This window comes from Suncus etruscus, chromosome 2, assembly GCF_024139225.1.
Source record: "Suncus etruscus isolate mSunEtr1 chromosome 2, mSunEtr1.pri.cur, whole genome shotgun sequence".
Lineage (NCBI taxonomy): Eukaryota > Metazoa > Chordata > Mammalia > Eulipotyphla > Soricidae > Suncus > Suncus etruscus.
Genome location: NC_064849.1, coordinates 82,023,651 through 82,042,427, shown reverse-complemented (window position 1 = coordinate 82,042,427; position 18,777 = coordinate 82,023,651). Strand labels below are relative to the sequence as shown.

Genomic DNA, 18,777 nt, shown 5'->3' with positions numbered 1-18,777 from the left:
TTAATATGGCCATCCCAGCATTTTAAAGGTGTTGTTTGCTTGGATAACTTTCCTCCAGCCTTTTATTTTGAGTCTATGTTTGTTCTGACTATTCAGGTGTGTTTCTTCTAGGCAGCAGATATTTGGATTCATATTTTGATCTATTTCACCACTCTGCATCTCTTAATTGGTGCATTTATTCCATTGAAATTGAGGGAGATGATTGTCATGAGATATAATGTCATCTTTTTGTATAAGTTTGGTGTGTCTGTTGGTCTGTCTTGTCTTAAATTAGACCTTTAAGTTTTTTTCTTTAACACTGGGTTCGCATCTGTAAATTTTCTGAGTTTCTGCTTATTCATGGAGCTATATATCCTTTCCTCAAACCTAAACATGAGTCAGGCTAAGTGCAGTATTCTAGGTGAAGCATTCATTTTATTTATTCTTGTCACAGTTTTCCTCCACTGTCTTCTGGCCTTGAGATTTTCTTGTGACATGTCTGCTGTAAATCTTTAGGGTGCAACTTTAAATGTAATTTTCATTTTTGATCTTGCTGCTTTCAGTATTCTATCTTTATCTGTAGAATTTCTCATTGTGACTAGGATGTGTCTTGGGGTGTTTTTCATCGAGTCTCCTGTAGCTGGTATTCTTTGGGTATGCAGGATTTGATATTCCTGGCTCGCTACTCTGAAATTGCTCCTGGAAGGCTTGAAGAACCAACCATATGGGATTCTGAAGATTGAACCTTGATTTTTCCTGGGTAGGTTGTGTGCAACACAAAAAACCTGCCATTGGGCTATTGCTCTGACCCCAGTCGTGTTCTTGTTTATTCAAAACACACTGATTTATTTAAGGTTGAGACCTAATATCTGATTATCTCTTGAACTATTTGTTTGCACATTTGGCTAGATTTTCATTAAAAAATTGATACGTGATTATCATTAGTGCTATGGGTAGTAGTAATTTTGTTGAAAATGCTTGCTACTGTGTTCCCAGGATGATATGTATGCACAGTATTTTATATTCCAGAAAATTAAATTAAAAAAATTTGAGATAAATAAAGACAGATTTTTGTGTGTGTATGTGTATGGGAATAAAGATATATATCTATAACAAAATAGTATGTACTTATTAGCATTATTTGTTTGAGTAAAATCTTGAAAAAAACAGTAATACACTTTGATGTTTATAAAAATCACTCAATAAAAATCATTCACATTGAAAAAATTAAATATGAAATATTTTAATTTAGTTAATGCATAAAAATATAATGTCTATCTACAACGTACATGCTTGTTTAAATTGTTTGTCATATAACTGGGAGAAAGGTGTGCTAAGACAAAATTCAAAGCCACTAAGTTAAAATTACGACTAAAATTTTCTCTCTAGGGCCTGAAGAAATAGCACAGTGGATAGGGCATTGCCTTGCATGCAGCCACCCTGGAACTGATAAAGGTTCAATCCCCAGTAATTCATATGGTCCCCTGAGCCTGCCAAGAGTGATTTCTAACACAACTCAGGAGTAACCCAAAAGAACCATTTGTGCCATCCCCCAAAATTTCCTTTCCATCATGTTTAGAAAATTCTTAGTGCATATAGGATCAGATAAATATCATTTCATTTATAATAGCGTACATAGTTTATTAAGAGAAAATAAATATTAGAACATATGTAAAAGGTAAACATTATAAATTGTTATTAAAATTTCACTAAAATAATTCAGTAAAGACTAAATTTCTAGTGTATTTTATAGTTCAGGTCATTTCTAAATGCTTTGTTCTAAACAGACATCATTTCCTGTGCTTAAAAAGATTTAAAATATTTTGATGTCCTAATCATACTTATTAACTGATATTGACCTACTCTACATAACTAAATATATCAGTTAATATTAACCTATTTATATTGATAGGTCAGAAACAGTATGAAATTTGAGAGATCTAGACCCATATTTCATGAACAGACATTTTAATGTGTTAAATTAACTGACCTTTTTTTAATGCTAAACTGTTGTTGCATGTCTTGTATTAATGTAATGTGTTCATTGCAGATTGCCATTATTTAAGTATTAATAAATTTACTTTGTTAATTTTTTTTCTCTTTGTACTATGTACTAGCTAACATTGAATTTCAGGTAATGACTCTCAAAGTGATTTGAGAAGCTATATTTTTTTCTCTTCAAATTTCTTTTTTCTTGACATTATTTTAAGATTTATGATTAATATCTTTATGTAAACACCATGATTACAAACATGATTGTAGTTAGGTTTTAGTCATAAAAAGAACAACGCCTGGGGCTGGAGAGATAGCATGGAGGTAAGGCGTTTGCCTTTCATGCAGGATGTCATCGGTTCGAATCCCGGGGTCCCATATGGTCCCCCGGGCTTGCCAGGAGCAATTTCTGAGCATGGAGCCAGGAGTAACCCCTGAGCACAGCCAGTTGAGACCCAAAAACCAAAAAAAAAAAAAAAAAAAAACCAAAAAAAAAGACACCTTCACCAATGCAATATTCTCATCACCAATGGCCTATTGATTTTTAATGTGCACACACCAAAATGTGTGTTGAAGAACTTTGCATCTTCATTCATCAGGGATATTGGTCTGTAATTTTCTTTTTTGGCAGCATCTTTGTCTGGTTTTGGTATCAAGGTGATGTGGCTACATAAAAGCTGTTTGGGAGTGTTCCCGTTTTTTTAATTTTATGGAAGAGCCTGGTTAGGATTGGTAGTAGCTCCTCTTGAAAGGTTTGAAAGAATTCATTAGTAAATCCATCTGGGTCTGGGCTTATCTTTATGGGCTTATCTTTTTGGGCAGATGTTTGATTAGAGTTTCAATTTCCTCAATAGTGATGGGGGTGTTTAGATATGCCACATCCTCCTTATTTAACTGTGGAAGGTTATAAGTGTCCAAGAATTTATGCATTTCTTCTAGGTTCTAATGTTTAGTAGCAAAAAAGTTTCTCAAAGTAGTCTCTGATAACCCTTTGGATCTCTGCAATATCTGTCGTGATCTCCCCCTTTTCATTTCTAATATGGCTTGTTTTTTTTTGGTTTTCCACTTCATTGATTTCTGCTGTCAGTTTTGTTATTTCCTTCTGTCTTTCTATTTTTTTGGTCCTTTTGTTGGTTATTTTCTAATTTTATGAGCTGCGTAATTAAGTTATTCAGGTATGCCCCTTCTTCTTCCTGATGTGTTCTTGCAAAGCTATAAATTTTCCTCTCAGGACTGCTTTTGCTGTGTCCCATAAATTCTGGCAGTTTGTGTCTTCATTATCATTTGTTTCCAGGAAACTTTTGTTTTACTCTTTGATTTTATCTTGGACCCACTGGTTGTTCAGTAGCAGGCTGTTTAATTTTCAATTGTTAAAGTTTTTTTTCTGTGAGCCTTTGTAGTTCACATCTAATTTCAGAGCCTTGTGGTCAGCAAAGGTAGCCTGCAAGATTTCTATCCTCTTGACTTTTTGAAGGTATGTTTTATGTGTCAGCATGTAGTCTATCCTGGAGAATGACACATGTACTTTGAAGAAGAATTTGTTTCTAGGGTTTTTTGGGGTGGACTGTCCTATATATATCTACTAGTCCTCTTTCTTTCATTACTCTTTTCAGGGCTAGAATTTTTTTGTTGGGTTTCAGTATGGTTGACCTATCAAGCATTGAAAGGGTCGTGTTGAGTTTTCTCATAATTATTGTGCTATTATTGATGTCTTCTTTCAGATTTGTCAGTAATTGTATTAGATAATTTTCTGGTCTCTTATTGGGTGCATCTATGTTTAATAGTCTGATTTCTTCCTGTTACACATATCCCTTGATTAGTACATAGTGTCAATCTTTGACCCTTACAATTTTTCTGAGTATAAAGTTGGTGTCATCAGATATTAATATGGCCGCCCCAGCTTTTTTTAGGGTGTTGTTTGTTTGGATGATTTTTCTCCAGTCTTTGATTTTGAGTCTATGATTGTTCTCACTATTTAGGTTTGTTTCTTGTAGGCAGCAGAAAGTTGGATTCATTTTTTGACCCATTTTGCCACTCTGTTTCTTTTAGTTGGTGAATTTAGTCCATTGACAGTGAGGGAGATGATTGTCCTAGGATTTAATGTCATTTTTGTAGATAAATTTCCTGTGGTCTCTCTTGTCTTAAGGTAGACCTTTCAGTTTTTCCTTTAAGGCTGGTTTTTCATCTGTGAAGTTTCTGAGCTGTTGTTTATCCATGAAACTATGTATCTTTCCTTCAAACCTGAACATGAGTCAGGCTAGGTGCAGTATTCTTGGTGAGGCATCCATTTCATTCAGTTTTGTCACAATATTCCACGACTTGCTTCTGACCTTGAGAGTTTCTTGTGACATGTCTGCTGTAAGTCTTAGGGATGCTCCTTTGAATGTAATTTCCCTTTTTGATCTTGCTGCTTTCAGAATCCTATCTCTATCTGTGGGATTTGTAATCGTAATGAGGATGTGTCTTGGGGTGTTTTTCTTTGGGTTTCTTTTTGCTGATACTCTTCAGGCATGCAGGATTTGATTGTATGTAGTCTTTAACTCTGGGAGTATCTCTTTGATGAGTCTTTGACAGTTGATTCTTCCTGGAGATCTCCTTCCTGGGCCTCTTGGACCCCAATGATTCTTATGTTGTTTCTGTTGAGTTTATCAAAGACTTCTATTTTCATCTGTTCACATTCTTTGAGTACTTTTTTCATTGCCTGATCGTTTGTCTTAAGGCTCTTTTCCAATTTTTTTGCTGTGTTGAGTTTTTCTGCATCTCATCTTCCAGCATGCCAATTCTGTCCTCAGCTGCTGTTACCCTGCTGGCGAAGCCATCCACTGAAGTTTTCAGTTGAGCTACCATGTTTTTCAGATCTGTTATTTCATTTTGGAGTTTTCTGATTTATGTCTTTGTGTTCTTTTCAGATCGATCTATGCTTTCTTTGAGTTCTACAAACATCTTCCATATTTCTATTCTAAACTTCTTATCCAAGAGGTTAATCAGATGGTTGGAATTTTTTTAGGTCATCAAGTATCGTCTTCATTCTCTGTGCATGGTGTTTGCCTGCAAGGTTTCCCCATTGTCAAGCTTGTAGTGTGATTTTTTTTCTGCATGTTGTGGTGGGGCTCATTTGTTAGAAATAGCACATGGCCTCAAAGCGAAGCTCTTCTGGAGCTTCTGGGAGAGCTATTTTTCTGGGCCATTTTTGTTTGTTTTTGTTTTTTTTTTAGTTTTTGGGCCACACCCGGCGGTGCTCAAGGGTTACTCCTGGCTGTCTGCTCAGAAATAGCTTCTGGCAGGCCTGGGGGACCATATGGGACACCGGGATTAGAACCAACCACCTTTGGTCCTGGATTGGCTGCTTGCAAGGCAAACACCGCTGTGCTATCTCTCCGGGTTCTGGGCCCTTTTTGTCCCACTCCCAAGAGGTTCAGGAGATAGGACAGTAAAAAAACATGCACAGGCATCACTCACAGTTTCACATAGTCGGGAACCACTGGGCGGGCATAGATTTTCCCAGCCTGACATCACAAACAGGGGACCTGCCTTTCTGCAGAATACTGTGGTAGCCGGTTTTCATGGTTGGACACAGTACCTTGGTGTTCTGGCCCTTGAATTAGCCTCTGGGAGAGTTATTTTTCTTGGCCCTTTTCGGCCCACTTTCAAGAGGTTCAGGAGACAGGACAATGGAAAAATATGCATAGGCAACACTCACAGTTTCTCACAGTCAGGATCCACTGGGCAGGTGTAGATCTTCTGAATAAACAATTTTGAGCAATATCAAAGCAGAAGAAACAATTAGAAAAATTAGAAAATATTTTGAAATGCCTGATAATGCATTATACACCAAAATGTATGTCATGGATAACAATGAATATAGAAAAAAATATCTGAAATATTCATAGTATAAAAAATAATACATGACATAAAAATTAATAATGATAGCATTAAATAATGATAATAAATAAAGTTAAGTAAATGCAAATTACAAAAATAAATAAAACAAAAATAGAGACAACAAGCTATTTAAAAAATCAAAGAACATTTAAGAAAGCAAAGAACTTTGAAGCTATAATGATCAAAATAGAAAAAGTAAACAAATTTATATAACTTTGGAGGCAGAAAATGTTACTTTAGATTCTATGCTTGTAGTAAGTATTAAAAGCACAGTTCTTAAGGAACTTCCAAAGACCTCAATTGATAAATTTTGAAAGAAACAACAGTAATATTGAGCTACAACTCAAGGCCAAGACAAGTATCCAACAGTTTATCAGCTCTATCTGACACGAATCAGTAATTGAATGAATAATTTCCTAGAGATGATGTAGCTTTTCCTAAAAGAAATCCAGGGAAGAATGTGGATGGAATGAGGAATATTAAAAATTAAAAGTTACCACAAGAACATGTGAGCACTGATTGGTACAGCAAAGGCCACTGATGAATGCTGAATATGGTGCTGAAATCCTAATGAGGAAAAACTATTTTCTTATGCATATAGTATCACACCATAAATACTTATTAATCTCTCTTTTTTTTTTTGGTTTTTGGGCCACACCCGGCATTGCTCAGGGGTTACTCCTGGCTGTCTGCTCAGAAATAGCTCCTGGCAGGCACGGGGGACCATATGGGACACCAGGATTCGAACCAACCACCTTTGGTCCTGGATCGGCTGCTTGCAAGGCAAATGCCGCTGTGCTATCTCTCCGGGCCCTATCTCTTTGATTCTTTAAATATGTGTTCATAAATTCTTTGATTTCTCCCACTAAGTAGTGTATTTTACACCCCAACACTCAGTCTAAGCATGTATTTTAGTTAGAAAGTCATTTAAAAGTAATAGAATATGGAAAATAAAAGGCAAACAGTAACTTTATTGGGTGTTAAGCTGGACAGAATGAATGTTTGCCAAATGAGGAGCAGCAACAATAAGATATATTTCTTTAATATATTTTATATATATATCAATTTATACATATCAAATATGTATATTTGATATATATTTTCTTTGATATGTCATATAGAATCTAGTAGCTTTTCAACTGCTTGCAACCACTCTTAAAATATACAAATATTAGATAAAGCTATAACAAGCAAAAGTCTCTAGAATTATGACAAGACTTTTAAAAATGTGAGGACAGGGAAGACAAGAAATATTCAAAAACTGCTTCAAACATAAGCATATTAAGAAAAACACTCAAATATAAGGAATATGTGTTATCCTGGCTTGGACCCTGAACAGGAAAGGGAGAGATATGAGTGTATGTATGTGTGTGTTGGGATAGTGCAAAGACAGTTAAATATGAAAGGTTGTAGTAATTTTTAAAAATGTGAAAGAGAAAGCAGAGATTAACAGATGAAAATATATTAAGCTGACAAGCTTCTGCAACTCAAAGGAAATAGCTCCCAGGATACAAGAGCCACCCACCATGTGGGAGAAACTATTCACCCAATACCCATCAGACAAGGGGCTAATCTCCAAAATATACAAGACATTGACAGAAATTTACAAGAAAAAAAACATCTAATCCCATCAAAAAATGGGGAGAAGAAATGGACAGACACTTTGACAAAGAAGAAATACAAATGTCCAAAAGGCACATGAAAAAATGCTCCACATCACTAATCATCAGGAAAATGCAAATCAAAACAACGATGAGGTACCACCTCACACCCCAGAGACTGGCATACATCACAAAGAATGAGAACAAGCAGTGTTGGCGGGGAAGTGGGAAGAAAGGAACTCTTATCCACTGCTGATGGGAATGCCTTCTAGTTCAACCTTTATGGAAAGCGATATGGAGATTCCTCCAAAAACTGGAAATTGAGCTCCCATTCGACCCAGCTATTTCACTCCCAAGAATATACCCTTGGAATACAAGAATACAATATAAAAACCCTTTCCTTGCACCTATATTTATTGCAGCACTATTTACCATACAAGACTCTGGAAACAACCAAGATGTCCTTTAACAGACGAATGGCTAAAGAAACTGTGGTACATATACCCAATGGAATATTATGCAGCTGTCAGGAGAGATGAAGTCATGAAATTTTCCTATACATGGATGTACATGGTATCTATCATGCTGAGTGAAATAAGTCAGAGAGAGACAGACAGAGAGAGAGAGAGAGAGAGAGAGAGAGAAATGCAGAACGTTCTCACTCATCTATGGGTTTTAAGAAAAATGAAAGACATTCTTGCAAGAATAATTTTCAGACAGAAAAGAGAAAAGAGCTGGAAGTTACAGCTCACTCCTTGAAGCTCACTATAAAGAGTGGTGAGAGCATCTGTAGAAATAACTACATTTTGAACTATCCTAATAATGAAAATGTATGAGGAAAATAGAAAGCCTGTCTAGAGCACAGGTGGGTGTGGGGTGGGATGGAGGGATTTTTGGGACATTGGTGGTGGGAATGTTGCAGTGGTGAAGGGGTGTGTCCTTTACATGACTGAAACCTAATCACAATCATATTTGTAATCAAGATGTTTAAATAAAGAATAAAAAGTTTAAAGAAATAAAAAAGAAAACAAAATAAAAAAGAAGAGAATAATGAAAAACAAACAGTGTATGTGAAGGGTTGTTGTTGTTGTTGTTTGCATAGGCACAGCAAAAGAAAATAGAAAAGAAAAAATAGAAATAAGGGAAAATAGAAAGGAAAAACCTTTGCAGAATGTATGGTGGAAATTGCCAAAAAAGTGTTCACTCGATACATAACTGTCCATTCTGAGTCCCCTTTTGTCTACCTCTTCTGAGAACTTTAGGTATTAGCCTGGTATGGAGTCTGGAATAAAATGTAATTTTATTGAAATATAGGATCAAATATTTGACAACTTTTTACCTTCCAAATACATGCTTATGAATTTGAATAAATAGTTTGTCTTTTATTGAGGTCTATTAATAATAAACAAAAAAGAAAATTTTTGAATATTATTTTTATAAATTCAATAGATAATTTTGCCTTAACTTACTGCCATTTTGGATAAACTTTGATTGTATAGGAATAATTTATTAATCTTTGACTAGCAAGAATATAATATAAAAATCATGTAAATATAATAAAAATAAAATTTGTGTTAGAATAAAATATTATCCAAACATTTCATTTGATTTAAAATTGTTACTAAATTGCTAGTAAGAATTAGTATTGATCTTTGATATTATTCTTAAATGAGGCCAATATCCTATTAAACACAAAGACATTTATGTTACCACTTTCTTGAAGCAGTGTTCTAAACAATAAGTAGAAAAAAACCATTCTCAGAAAGGTTACTTGAAACTTAATGTTGTGAATATCCTATTAATTTATTCATTTATTTGTCTATTTATTTTGGTTTTGGGGCCACACCAGGTGGCTCTCAGGGGTTACTCCAGGCTTTACGCTCAGAAATGGGTCTTAGCAGGCTTAGGGGACCTAATGAAATGCAGAATTTGAACCAGTGTCCATCCTGTGTTGGGAGCGTGAAAGGCAAAAGCCCTTCCGCTGTGCTATCACTCCAGTCCCAATATTCCATTTATTTTAAAGAAAACCACTACTTGTTAAAACATTTAGAGAAAAATTACTGCACATACAAAAAGTTAAATATTACTATTTAGTTTTTTTTTATTCCAGAACTGGGAAGATTAAATAAATTAGATTAGATGGCAAACAGGCCAGAGGCCTGTTAATAGCATGGACAATATTACATGTGATTGTTGAAATGTTATGGTTAAGTTACTAAATATCAATTTATATACTACTTGTATATATAGTATCATTTTATTCTTTAAGAAATCATAAAAAATTTAAATTAGTCAAGTAGCAGATACTTCCTTACTAAAAATGCTGAACTGCTATCAGCTGTCCTACCTTTTTGGCTGCACATTGGACGTTAGCTACCAAACTCCTTCACCAAATATTTTTCAATAGATGTTATTTTACTGGACAATCATTAGCTGCACTGACTACAGCCAGTTCTCTTGCCTCTGGTTGATTGATTGAATTATGGGTAAATGCATTGTACCTCAATGGTTTTGTGCCCCATTGTACCCCATTCTTGTCAATGTATTTCTTCTTTAATATTTTCTTGTTACCAGATGAATTGATTGTAACAAAATTCAACATTTAAAGTGAAAGGTGTTGAACATTGTATAATGTGAATTCATGAGTTCATGAAACTCAGTCATGAATAACTCTATCAGTAAAAATAAAAACAAATATTTTATGAACAACATTGTAACCATGGTATTTAGATAATAACTAATAAAACTGTTTTTTAAAGTGTTAAAATTGTTTATTCATATAATGTTGGGTATTTTCATAATAATACTCTTGATTAGTTATCCTCTCTATCTTGCCTCTTAATGAATTAATCAATGGGACATGAGATTATTTTTTTTCTTGTATTAGTGTTTCTGTGTGTGGGGTTTCATTCAATAGTTTCCTCCAAGGTTTAGTCAGGAAAAGCTGACAAATAAAAATCATATAAAGTGAGTGGGCGCAGGTGCGGGTGCGGGGGGCCAGGAAAAAATCATATAATGAGTAAAATTTAATATTTTGATAAACATATATTTTGGAAGTGACTAGCATATTTAATTAATCATGCATCAATTTACATAGTTGACATTGTTATTTATTTCTGGTTAAAGCAAATACATAATGGCATATTACTGACCATAGTTATAAAACTCTCCAGAACTCGGTTCATCTTGTATAATCAAAATTTTATATTATTGTTGGGCCCAGAGAGATAGCACAGCGGTGTTTGCCTTGTAAGCAGCCGATCCAGAACCTAAGGTGTTTGGTTCGAATCCCAGTGTCCCCATATGGATATGGTCCCCCGTGCCTGCCAGGAGCTATTTCTGAGCAGACAGCCAGGAGTAACCCCGGAGCACCGCCGGGTGTGACCCAAAAAACAAAAAACAAAAAAAAAGGACAAAAAAATGTTATATCATTGCTAACAGTTTATTTCCCCCCAAAATTATTTTTAATGTGCCTCAAACATTTTAAAAAGTCAGGTAAAGTGCTTCTTCCTGCAGTAAATGGTCATGGCTCAGTACATAAAACATCAGTAGTAAAAGTTTTATTTTTGACCATATTTATTCACATATTTTTGCAGGATCGTCAACATTATTAGTGCTTTATATATCTCTCACTCAATGAACCACTTTACTATTCCTTTTGTAATTACAAAATTACAAAACAAAAATTGTGAAAGCAGGAGTGGTCCATAGAAATTGTACAGAGGGTAAGTTGCTTGCCTTTGCATGTAGCCAAATGGAGTTCAAAATCAGTTACCCATATGGTTCTCCTCACCATCTAGGAGTTTTCTCTGAGGAGAGAACAGGAGTAAGCGAGGAGACCAGCTGAATGTGAGCCTACCCCCTACACAAAAAAAAGAAAAAGAGAGAAAAGACAAAAATAGAAAAAGTAAAGAAAAGTAAGTATTTAATCTACTCATAACTCTATTCCAAATAATATAAATAATCAGCAACTAGCATTCTTATGAACAAACTTTCAATGTTTACCAGAATATTATTATAATATAAGGAATTTATTGATATATTTTGAGAAAATTTTATCTCAAACATTTGTCTAATAGACCCTCAGTTGAAAAACATAAACATATGTATATTAATGAATGCATAAATATATGTATATTGATTCGTTTCTACTCATTTCCTTTAGTTTATTATAGGAAAGCAATTATTTATTTCAAAAGATTTATCAGATACCTATAACATGCTAGAGTATCACACTCATAAATGCCTGTTCATTTGTTCTTATAGAGAAAACATTTAGTGATGACAGTGGAACCAATCTTATTTCTGAGGGGTATTTTATTCACTTGCTGTCTTATTTTACCAAGGGAAATAATCTTAAGAATAAATCAAATTGTTTTTCTATCTGGCAGAGTTTTCAGGTTGTTCACAGTGTGTTGCTAGGGAGGTACATTAGGTGTTTTTAGAGGAGTATGATGTGCCAGGGCTTGACCCCTATGCAAAAAATGCTGTCAGTTCTTTGAGCGGCAAATATTTAAAATATATATAATCAATTAGTTATCACAGATGCTATAAAATTCAATTGGTGTAAGGAGAGAAATATTATATATATATTATATATTCATTTGAGTGTCTGTGTGGGAGACAGCTAAGTGTACAGTACTCAGGTATTATTTCTGAGTTTTTTTCATTTCTGGCAATGCTCAGGGTTCCAGATGTGGTGTTGAAGATCAAAGCAGAATGTTCAAAGGTCATAGCCTAATTTCATTTATCTGTGGAGTATAAAGAAACAGAAGAGAATTAACCATGAAACTAACCATGGAAATGAACCCTGAACATCAGACATATAAGTGAGCCTGAACATAGGACACAATGCAATAATATGTCTAGGACAGAAATGGAGAAAAATGTTAATGTCTCTGGGTATGGTGTAGTAACCATGCATGTCTAAGATTGATGCTACTGATCTATACTACTACAAATTATGATACCTCAATAGCAAATAAGAGGCATTTTGAGGACAGTTCAATTAATTTATACAAACTCCAAGATATTTTTCTTTCAGAATTTAAAAATGTTACCATATGAATATTATTTATTGTATTGATAATTTTTAACAATCTTCATTTTATTTGTAGGATTTTGGGGGGTGAGATGGGGCACATAATTAGCAGTGCCCAAGGCTTCCTTCATGGTACTGAACTCAGGGATTACTCTTGACAGTGCTTGAGCGATTGTATACAAAGTTGATTTCTGTACTCTCTCTCTCTAAACTCATCATTTCTTTGTGGTATTTTATAAGAATTTTTGTACTATCACCTAAAACAAATGTAATGATTACAAATGTAATATCTAAAACTCAATTATAATTACATACATATATGTACACTTGCATGAAAATCATCAGGCATTGACTTTAATTAATACATGAATGAGCATGTCATTTTTTTGGCAGAGGGATCTAAGACAATTCAGCTCTCAGAGTCTGATACCTTGATGGTTTATGGCTTCAGAGCTAAGAACCTGAGTCGTGTGGTGCTTCTCAGGCACTAAGTCAGAACCTTTGGCCCTTGGCATGTATAGATGATGAGGATGGAATTGGTGGTAGGAGGTTTGACATGATGCAAAGCATTTGTTATAGACCTAAAATTTCTTTTTAGTCCTATTATGAAATCATTTTAATACACTAGAAATATTTTCTACCATTTTTAAAGATTGTTTATTGTAAAGATGGCTCCATGAGTTTAGTGAATTTTTGCACAGAAGGAGACCCAGGAGTCTCAGTCCCACATATTCTGAGCACAGCCAGGAGTAACTCCCAATCACAGAACCAGGATTAGCCTCCCTAGTATGACACAAATATACCCCCCCCTATTTAATATTAAAGTCTCTTTTTTTCTTTTATGTCTTGGGATTCTGAGCATGAGGAAGTTGGAAAAGAAGTTTGGTTACCATGTAGCAATTGAACCATACCTGAGAAATGTATTAATCATTGTTAAACACAGACTTTGGGACTTGGAAAGGTAATATGACTGGCTCTGTCATCTATTTTGTGTGCAAAGTTACATGTTTTAGTGAACTCTTCTAATTGTAAATCAATGAGATAGAAAAATAAATATCTGGTATTTGTGAAAATATAATAATTTTATAAAACTGTTAAGGAAATACACATCCAAAAAGAGAGTTTGAAAGAATTGAGAATTGTCATGTTTTAGTGAACTCTTCTAATTGTAAATCAATGAGATAGAAAAATAAATATCTGGTATTTGTGAAAATATAATAATTTTATAAAACTGCTAAGGAAATACACATACAAAAAGAGAGTTTTAAAGAATTGAGAATTGTCTTACTGGGATGAATTTAACTTTTCCTGAAAATATTTTGAAAGTTTTAAAGACTAGTTTTCTCTATTAAGAATTTATCACATAATTTCAAATGTTAGTAGTTGTAGCTGTAGAATTTAATAATATAGCTCATATTAACTCGCAACTCTTACTTTGATTTAAACTGTATTTTAATTAATACACACATGAATTTCACTTCTATTTCTGGAATCTATTTCTAAAGTCTTAGAAATATAATTAGGATCCTAAAGGTGCATATGGTCTATTTTAGATTATCTCACAAACATGCTTTGGTTACTTGGATCCTCTATGGGAATAATAGAATGAGTGGTTTTATTACATCTCTTATCCTTTTTGATCCTTTTGTAAGCTCTCCAAACACTGGGAGACTGGAATTTCAAATGTAAGTTCAACAGAATTCTTTGGTGATGCTATCACAAGTTAATAAGTGAGTTTTCAATTTGATTTCTTTATTAATCACCTTGGAAAGCTGATTATAAAGATCATCTTCATATTGTAGTTTTACAACCATACATTTGACAGGTTAGGGTGTTTGTGTGTGTGTATGTAGGCATGTATCTCACTATTTTTGTCTTAATTTTATTAAGATTTAGAGCTGATCTTGATTTCTTAAAGTGTGTAAATGTGCTTAGTAAAGTACTATAAATATTTTTATTACAGTTGGTTATTTATTTTACTTTATTTATTTAATTTACTAGCATCACAATTTTATTTTTATTATCTGATGTACACTTGAGGATTCCAAGTTTCTTCTATTTTGCTTTTCCTTTGCATTGATGTATTTGTGTTATAAATTGTATAGATTTTTTCTTTAATTTGACTTGTGAGTTTGCAGTTTGACAGACCAATTCAATCTGACGTCTATGTTGGATATTTTTCCTTTTTGTATGTATGTGTGTTATGACTGATTAAGGTCTTTCTTTGGGCAGCTCTATGTAGAAGGCAGGAAAATAGTCAATGTCCCCAAGCTACTTTCCTGTTAAGGATAATAAACTACTTTCCCAAACTACTTCTAGCTAGTGATTTTTAATACATACTTCAGTTACTACTTTAATGTAAAGACTTATTATACTATATCATTTATCACTTAAATTACCATCATCACGTGATCTGTGCATTCCTTTATTTTTTCTTCATTTTCATAGGCTTTTTATAACACCTAGTTTATTGTTCACCTTAAATCTAACGTTTGCAAAATTGTAACCAAAACCTTTAGAAAATATAACATCTCAGAGCTTTCCCTAAATTGTATCTCTGTAAATTCTAAATAAACCCATAAATATTACTATTTACTCAGGATGACAAAGTGTCCTTCATATTCTACACAGATACTGAGTACTCTGACATGATCTTTTTCAGTTTTCACAATGCAGTCCACTTCTTGTATCCAATTCATCACACATAAAATTCAATTTATCTTTTCTTCTCCAGAGCTAATTTGAATATGACTATTGCCTTTTTGTCTGCACTTATTTGTGTCAAAAATATCAAAAATTCATAATTAATGTATGATCTACTTGGTACCTTAGAAATTCCATTTCCCATTTCTTTGATTCTTACTTTGATCTTTATTTTTTATGCCTATGTCTTCGACTTTATTTCACTTTTTGATGATGCAAGATAAAACTGGCAATAGAAAATATACAGAAAATGGACCTAAAGACAACGGAAGTTGTGACAAATAAATGTATCTAAATAAATAGAAATTTCTTACAAATATACATAATAAAATCTAATCAACTGGTTTGCTTTATCCCTTTGTCATCATTTTTTACACATTGAGAAAAATTGCTTTCCAAAACACTTATTTTAATTATCTACCATATTCACACACACCTAACTCTGCATTAGCTGGTATAAGTATGAAAAATCACTTAATCTTATCATTATGCTGCCTTGATTTCACTTTCTGTACATTCTTTCTAAATTCACTTGCCTCTACTCATATTAGTGCCTATCATCCATTCTTGAATAGACTTTTTTCAACTGTGCCTAATCTCCATCTGTCACTGCACTCCAATGCCTGTTGATCATAAATATCTGCATTTTTCATACTAGAATAATATTAATGTATAATATTCACTCTGTTTCAACTTAAATCGAATGAACCTTTAATAAATGTACCCCACCTCAGTAATTTTTAATTGGATGGTATAATAATTTATGGTTCGATTTTGAGGATTAAAAAGCTCATGAATTTCTCTCTTCCCTTCAAAACCTCTATTCCACCAAATCAATTAAGTGGAAATATTGCTCAACTTGTAATGTGTAAAACAGTTTTTCTGATCTTGAAAAATCTTTCATTTTTTTCCACAGTCTCTCCTTCTACTATGTTCAGTTTTAAACTCTTAGATAATTTGTAATAACCCATTCCTACCTGCTCAATACATTCCTTTCTGAAATAAGGACATTAACAATGGTTTGATTATTTAACATAAAAACGTGAAGCTTTTCTGTGATCTAGCACTCAAGGTCTTTTTAAGTCTTATAAACAGCCCAAGTATATTGTACTTGGGACTATTATTAAAATATATATCTCTCTCAATGAACTTCTACAGTTTACTAACTAGATCTTGCCAAACACTATTCTCTTATATGATCAGATGTGAAAACAAACAGTGATCTCTTTAAAAAGGACTGAGAATATTCCCATGCCTAAAATATGCTAATGACTTCTCATTTTTATTAGAAATACTTTTAACTTATTTTCAAACTCATTCTAAATATGTGAATCACTATCTGTTCCTTTGATACCATACAGAATATTTCATTTTATTCATGAAATTTCAGCTTTGTGAACTTCTCTCTGTGTTGTCGTTTCATATTACATTTAATTTTCACCTAAAGATATGAAATTTGTAGTTCAAGTATTTTTCTTTATATGCCATTTTACTATTTTAATAGGTTTATCTTTATTTTTTAAATTAAATAGTGCATCATTGATGAGGCCATAAAACTATTCTACCTAAACCAACTATTCTTATCTTCTACGCTAATCACATTATGTTGTTATTTTCCTCCACTTTACTTAATAATTTTTTTATTTGTAAATGTATTTATATGTACATATACATTTGTAACAAATCTTTAACCTATACTCTTTGATGTGAAAGATTTTTCCATCTAGTATCTAAGAATTTAGAATGAATCATTAATGGATCAATAAATTTGTGTTGGAGAGATAGCATGAAGGTAGGATGTTTACTTTGCATGCAGAAGGATGGTGGTTAGAATCTCGGCATCCCATATGGTCCCTCTAGCCTTCTTGGAGCGATTTCTGAGCATAAAACCAGGAGTAACCCCTGAGCACTGCCGCGTGTGACCCCCTCTCAAAAACAGTAAATCCATTAACCTCATTTTCATGAAAATATGCCATGACTTAAAAGTCATACCTAGAAAGTGAAAGAAAACTGACAATTTGAGCACTTTAGTTTCTTTTCTTATTTTGAACTAAACAAGAATACAATTTTTATTTGTTAGTAGAATAGAAGAAAAATTTTATTCCTGAATGTTGTTGAAAATTTGTATGTGTTCATAAAAGAAAATCTGGACAGATGGAGACAGGACATGTCCATTTTACTATATCTCTAATATACTCTTTATCTCTTTTTACTATATCTCTAATTCCAAGATTGTGGTTGATATTTTGAGATTAAATAAATAGAAAATTGTAAAAAAAAAAAAGCCCATTCCTCTTTTGATTAATCTGCTCATTCACTATCCTATAGAGACACCTTCACTCCAGTATTGTTTCATACTAATATGTCCTTAAAGAATTAAGCTTCTTTTAATTTTCTTTAAAAACTTGTATTTAAACACCATGATTTAAATAGTTATTTACAGTCTTGCCCAATGATGGTATCATAGTCAATGAGGTTTATCTGAGGCATGATTATTGCTAATTGAAAACTTTTCCTAAAGAGTTGTTTACAATGAATTTTCTGACATTCATTTTTTTTACCTCAAATTTCACACTTCCACATCCCCAATTCTTCACTACTTACCTCAGATTCTCTTCCACCCCCAATTTCAGCTTGACTGTTATCTTTTATGATCAATTGTATCATTTTACTGTAACTTAGATCCTAGGTAGTATTGGAGTTACTGGTTTAGATATACTTTGCCTCTATAATGTTGAAGGACTTAGGCCCCTATGTTAATTACAGATCTCCTCTTCTTGATACCATTCTCCATGTCTCTCTTATTGGCATTATTATTTTTTTCAATGAACTTAAGTATTTTGCTCACCTTTGTGAGCCTAGGCATGGTATTCTATATAACACAGTTTTGGTAGAACATCTTTTGTATGCCCTTGTCCATTTGACTTACTTTAATTCACTTCTTGTTTTATCCAAGATCTTCTATTTTTTCCATACTGTAGCAAATTGTATGACTTCATTCTTCTTAACTTTTTGATTTATTTTTTAATAATTCTACTTGATATGTCTTCAATGTATTGATAGAGCAGGTGATATGAAGTAAACATTTTACATACCTGCTGATGGGACAGTCTGAGATGGAAACTGAGTATATTGGTAGAGAGATTATTGGTAGAATATTGGTAGAATATATTGGTGGAGGGATTGATGTTGAACTATTGTGTTACTGAAACAACCCTATTATGAACATCTTTGTAGATCATGTGTCTTAATAAAGATTTAAAAACTAGCCTTGCAGGCCGGAGGGATGGCGCAGCGATAGGGCATTTGCCTTGCACGTGGCTGATCCAGGACAGACGTGGTTTGATCCCCGGTGTCCCATATGGTCCCCCAAGCCAGGAGCGATTTCTGAGCGCATAGCCAGGAGTAATCCTGAGAATCACCGGGTGTGCCCCCCAAATAAAAACCCAACTAGCTTGGCATGTTTTATTCCTGTGTTATAAATTAAAACTGAGGAACAAAAGGGAGAAAATCTAATAATAGGATCTGAGCATGAAAGAATCAAAAAGGCAAAGGTGAGATACGTTGAGTCAGTCCCAT

The 18,777-nt window shown here is 33.5% G+C and overlaps 1 pseudogene; it reads left to right on the top strand.

Moving 5' to 3' along the window:
- The first annotated feature begins 17,639 nt into the window (after positions 1-17,639).
- LOC126003001 (uncharacterized) lies at positions 17,640-17,758 on the top strand (annotated as a pseudogene).
- Positions 17,759-18,777: the final 1,019 nt, after the last annotated feature.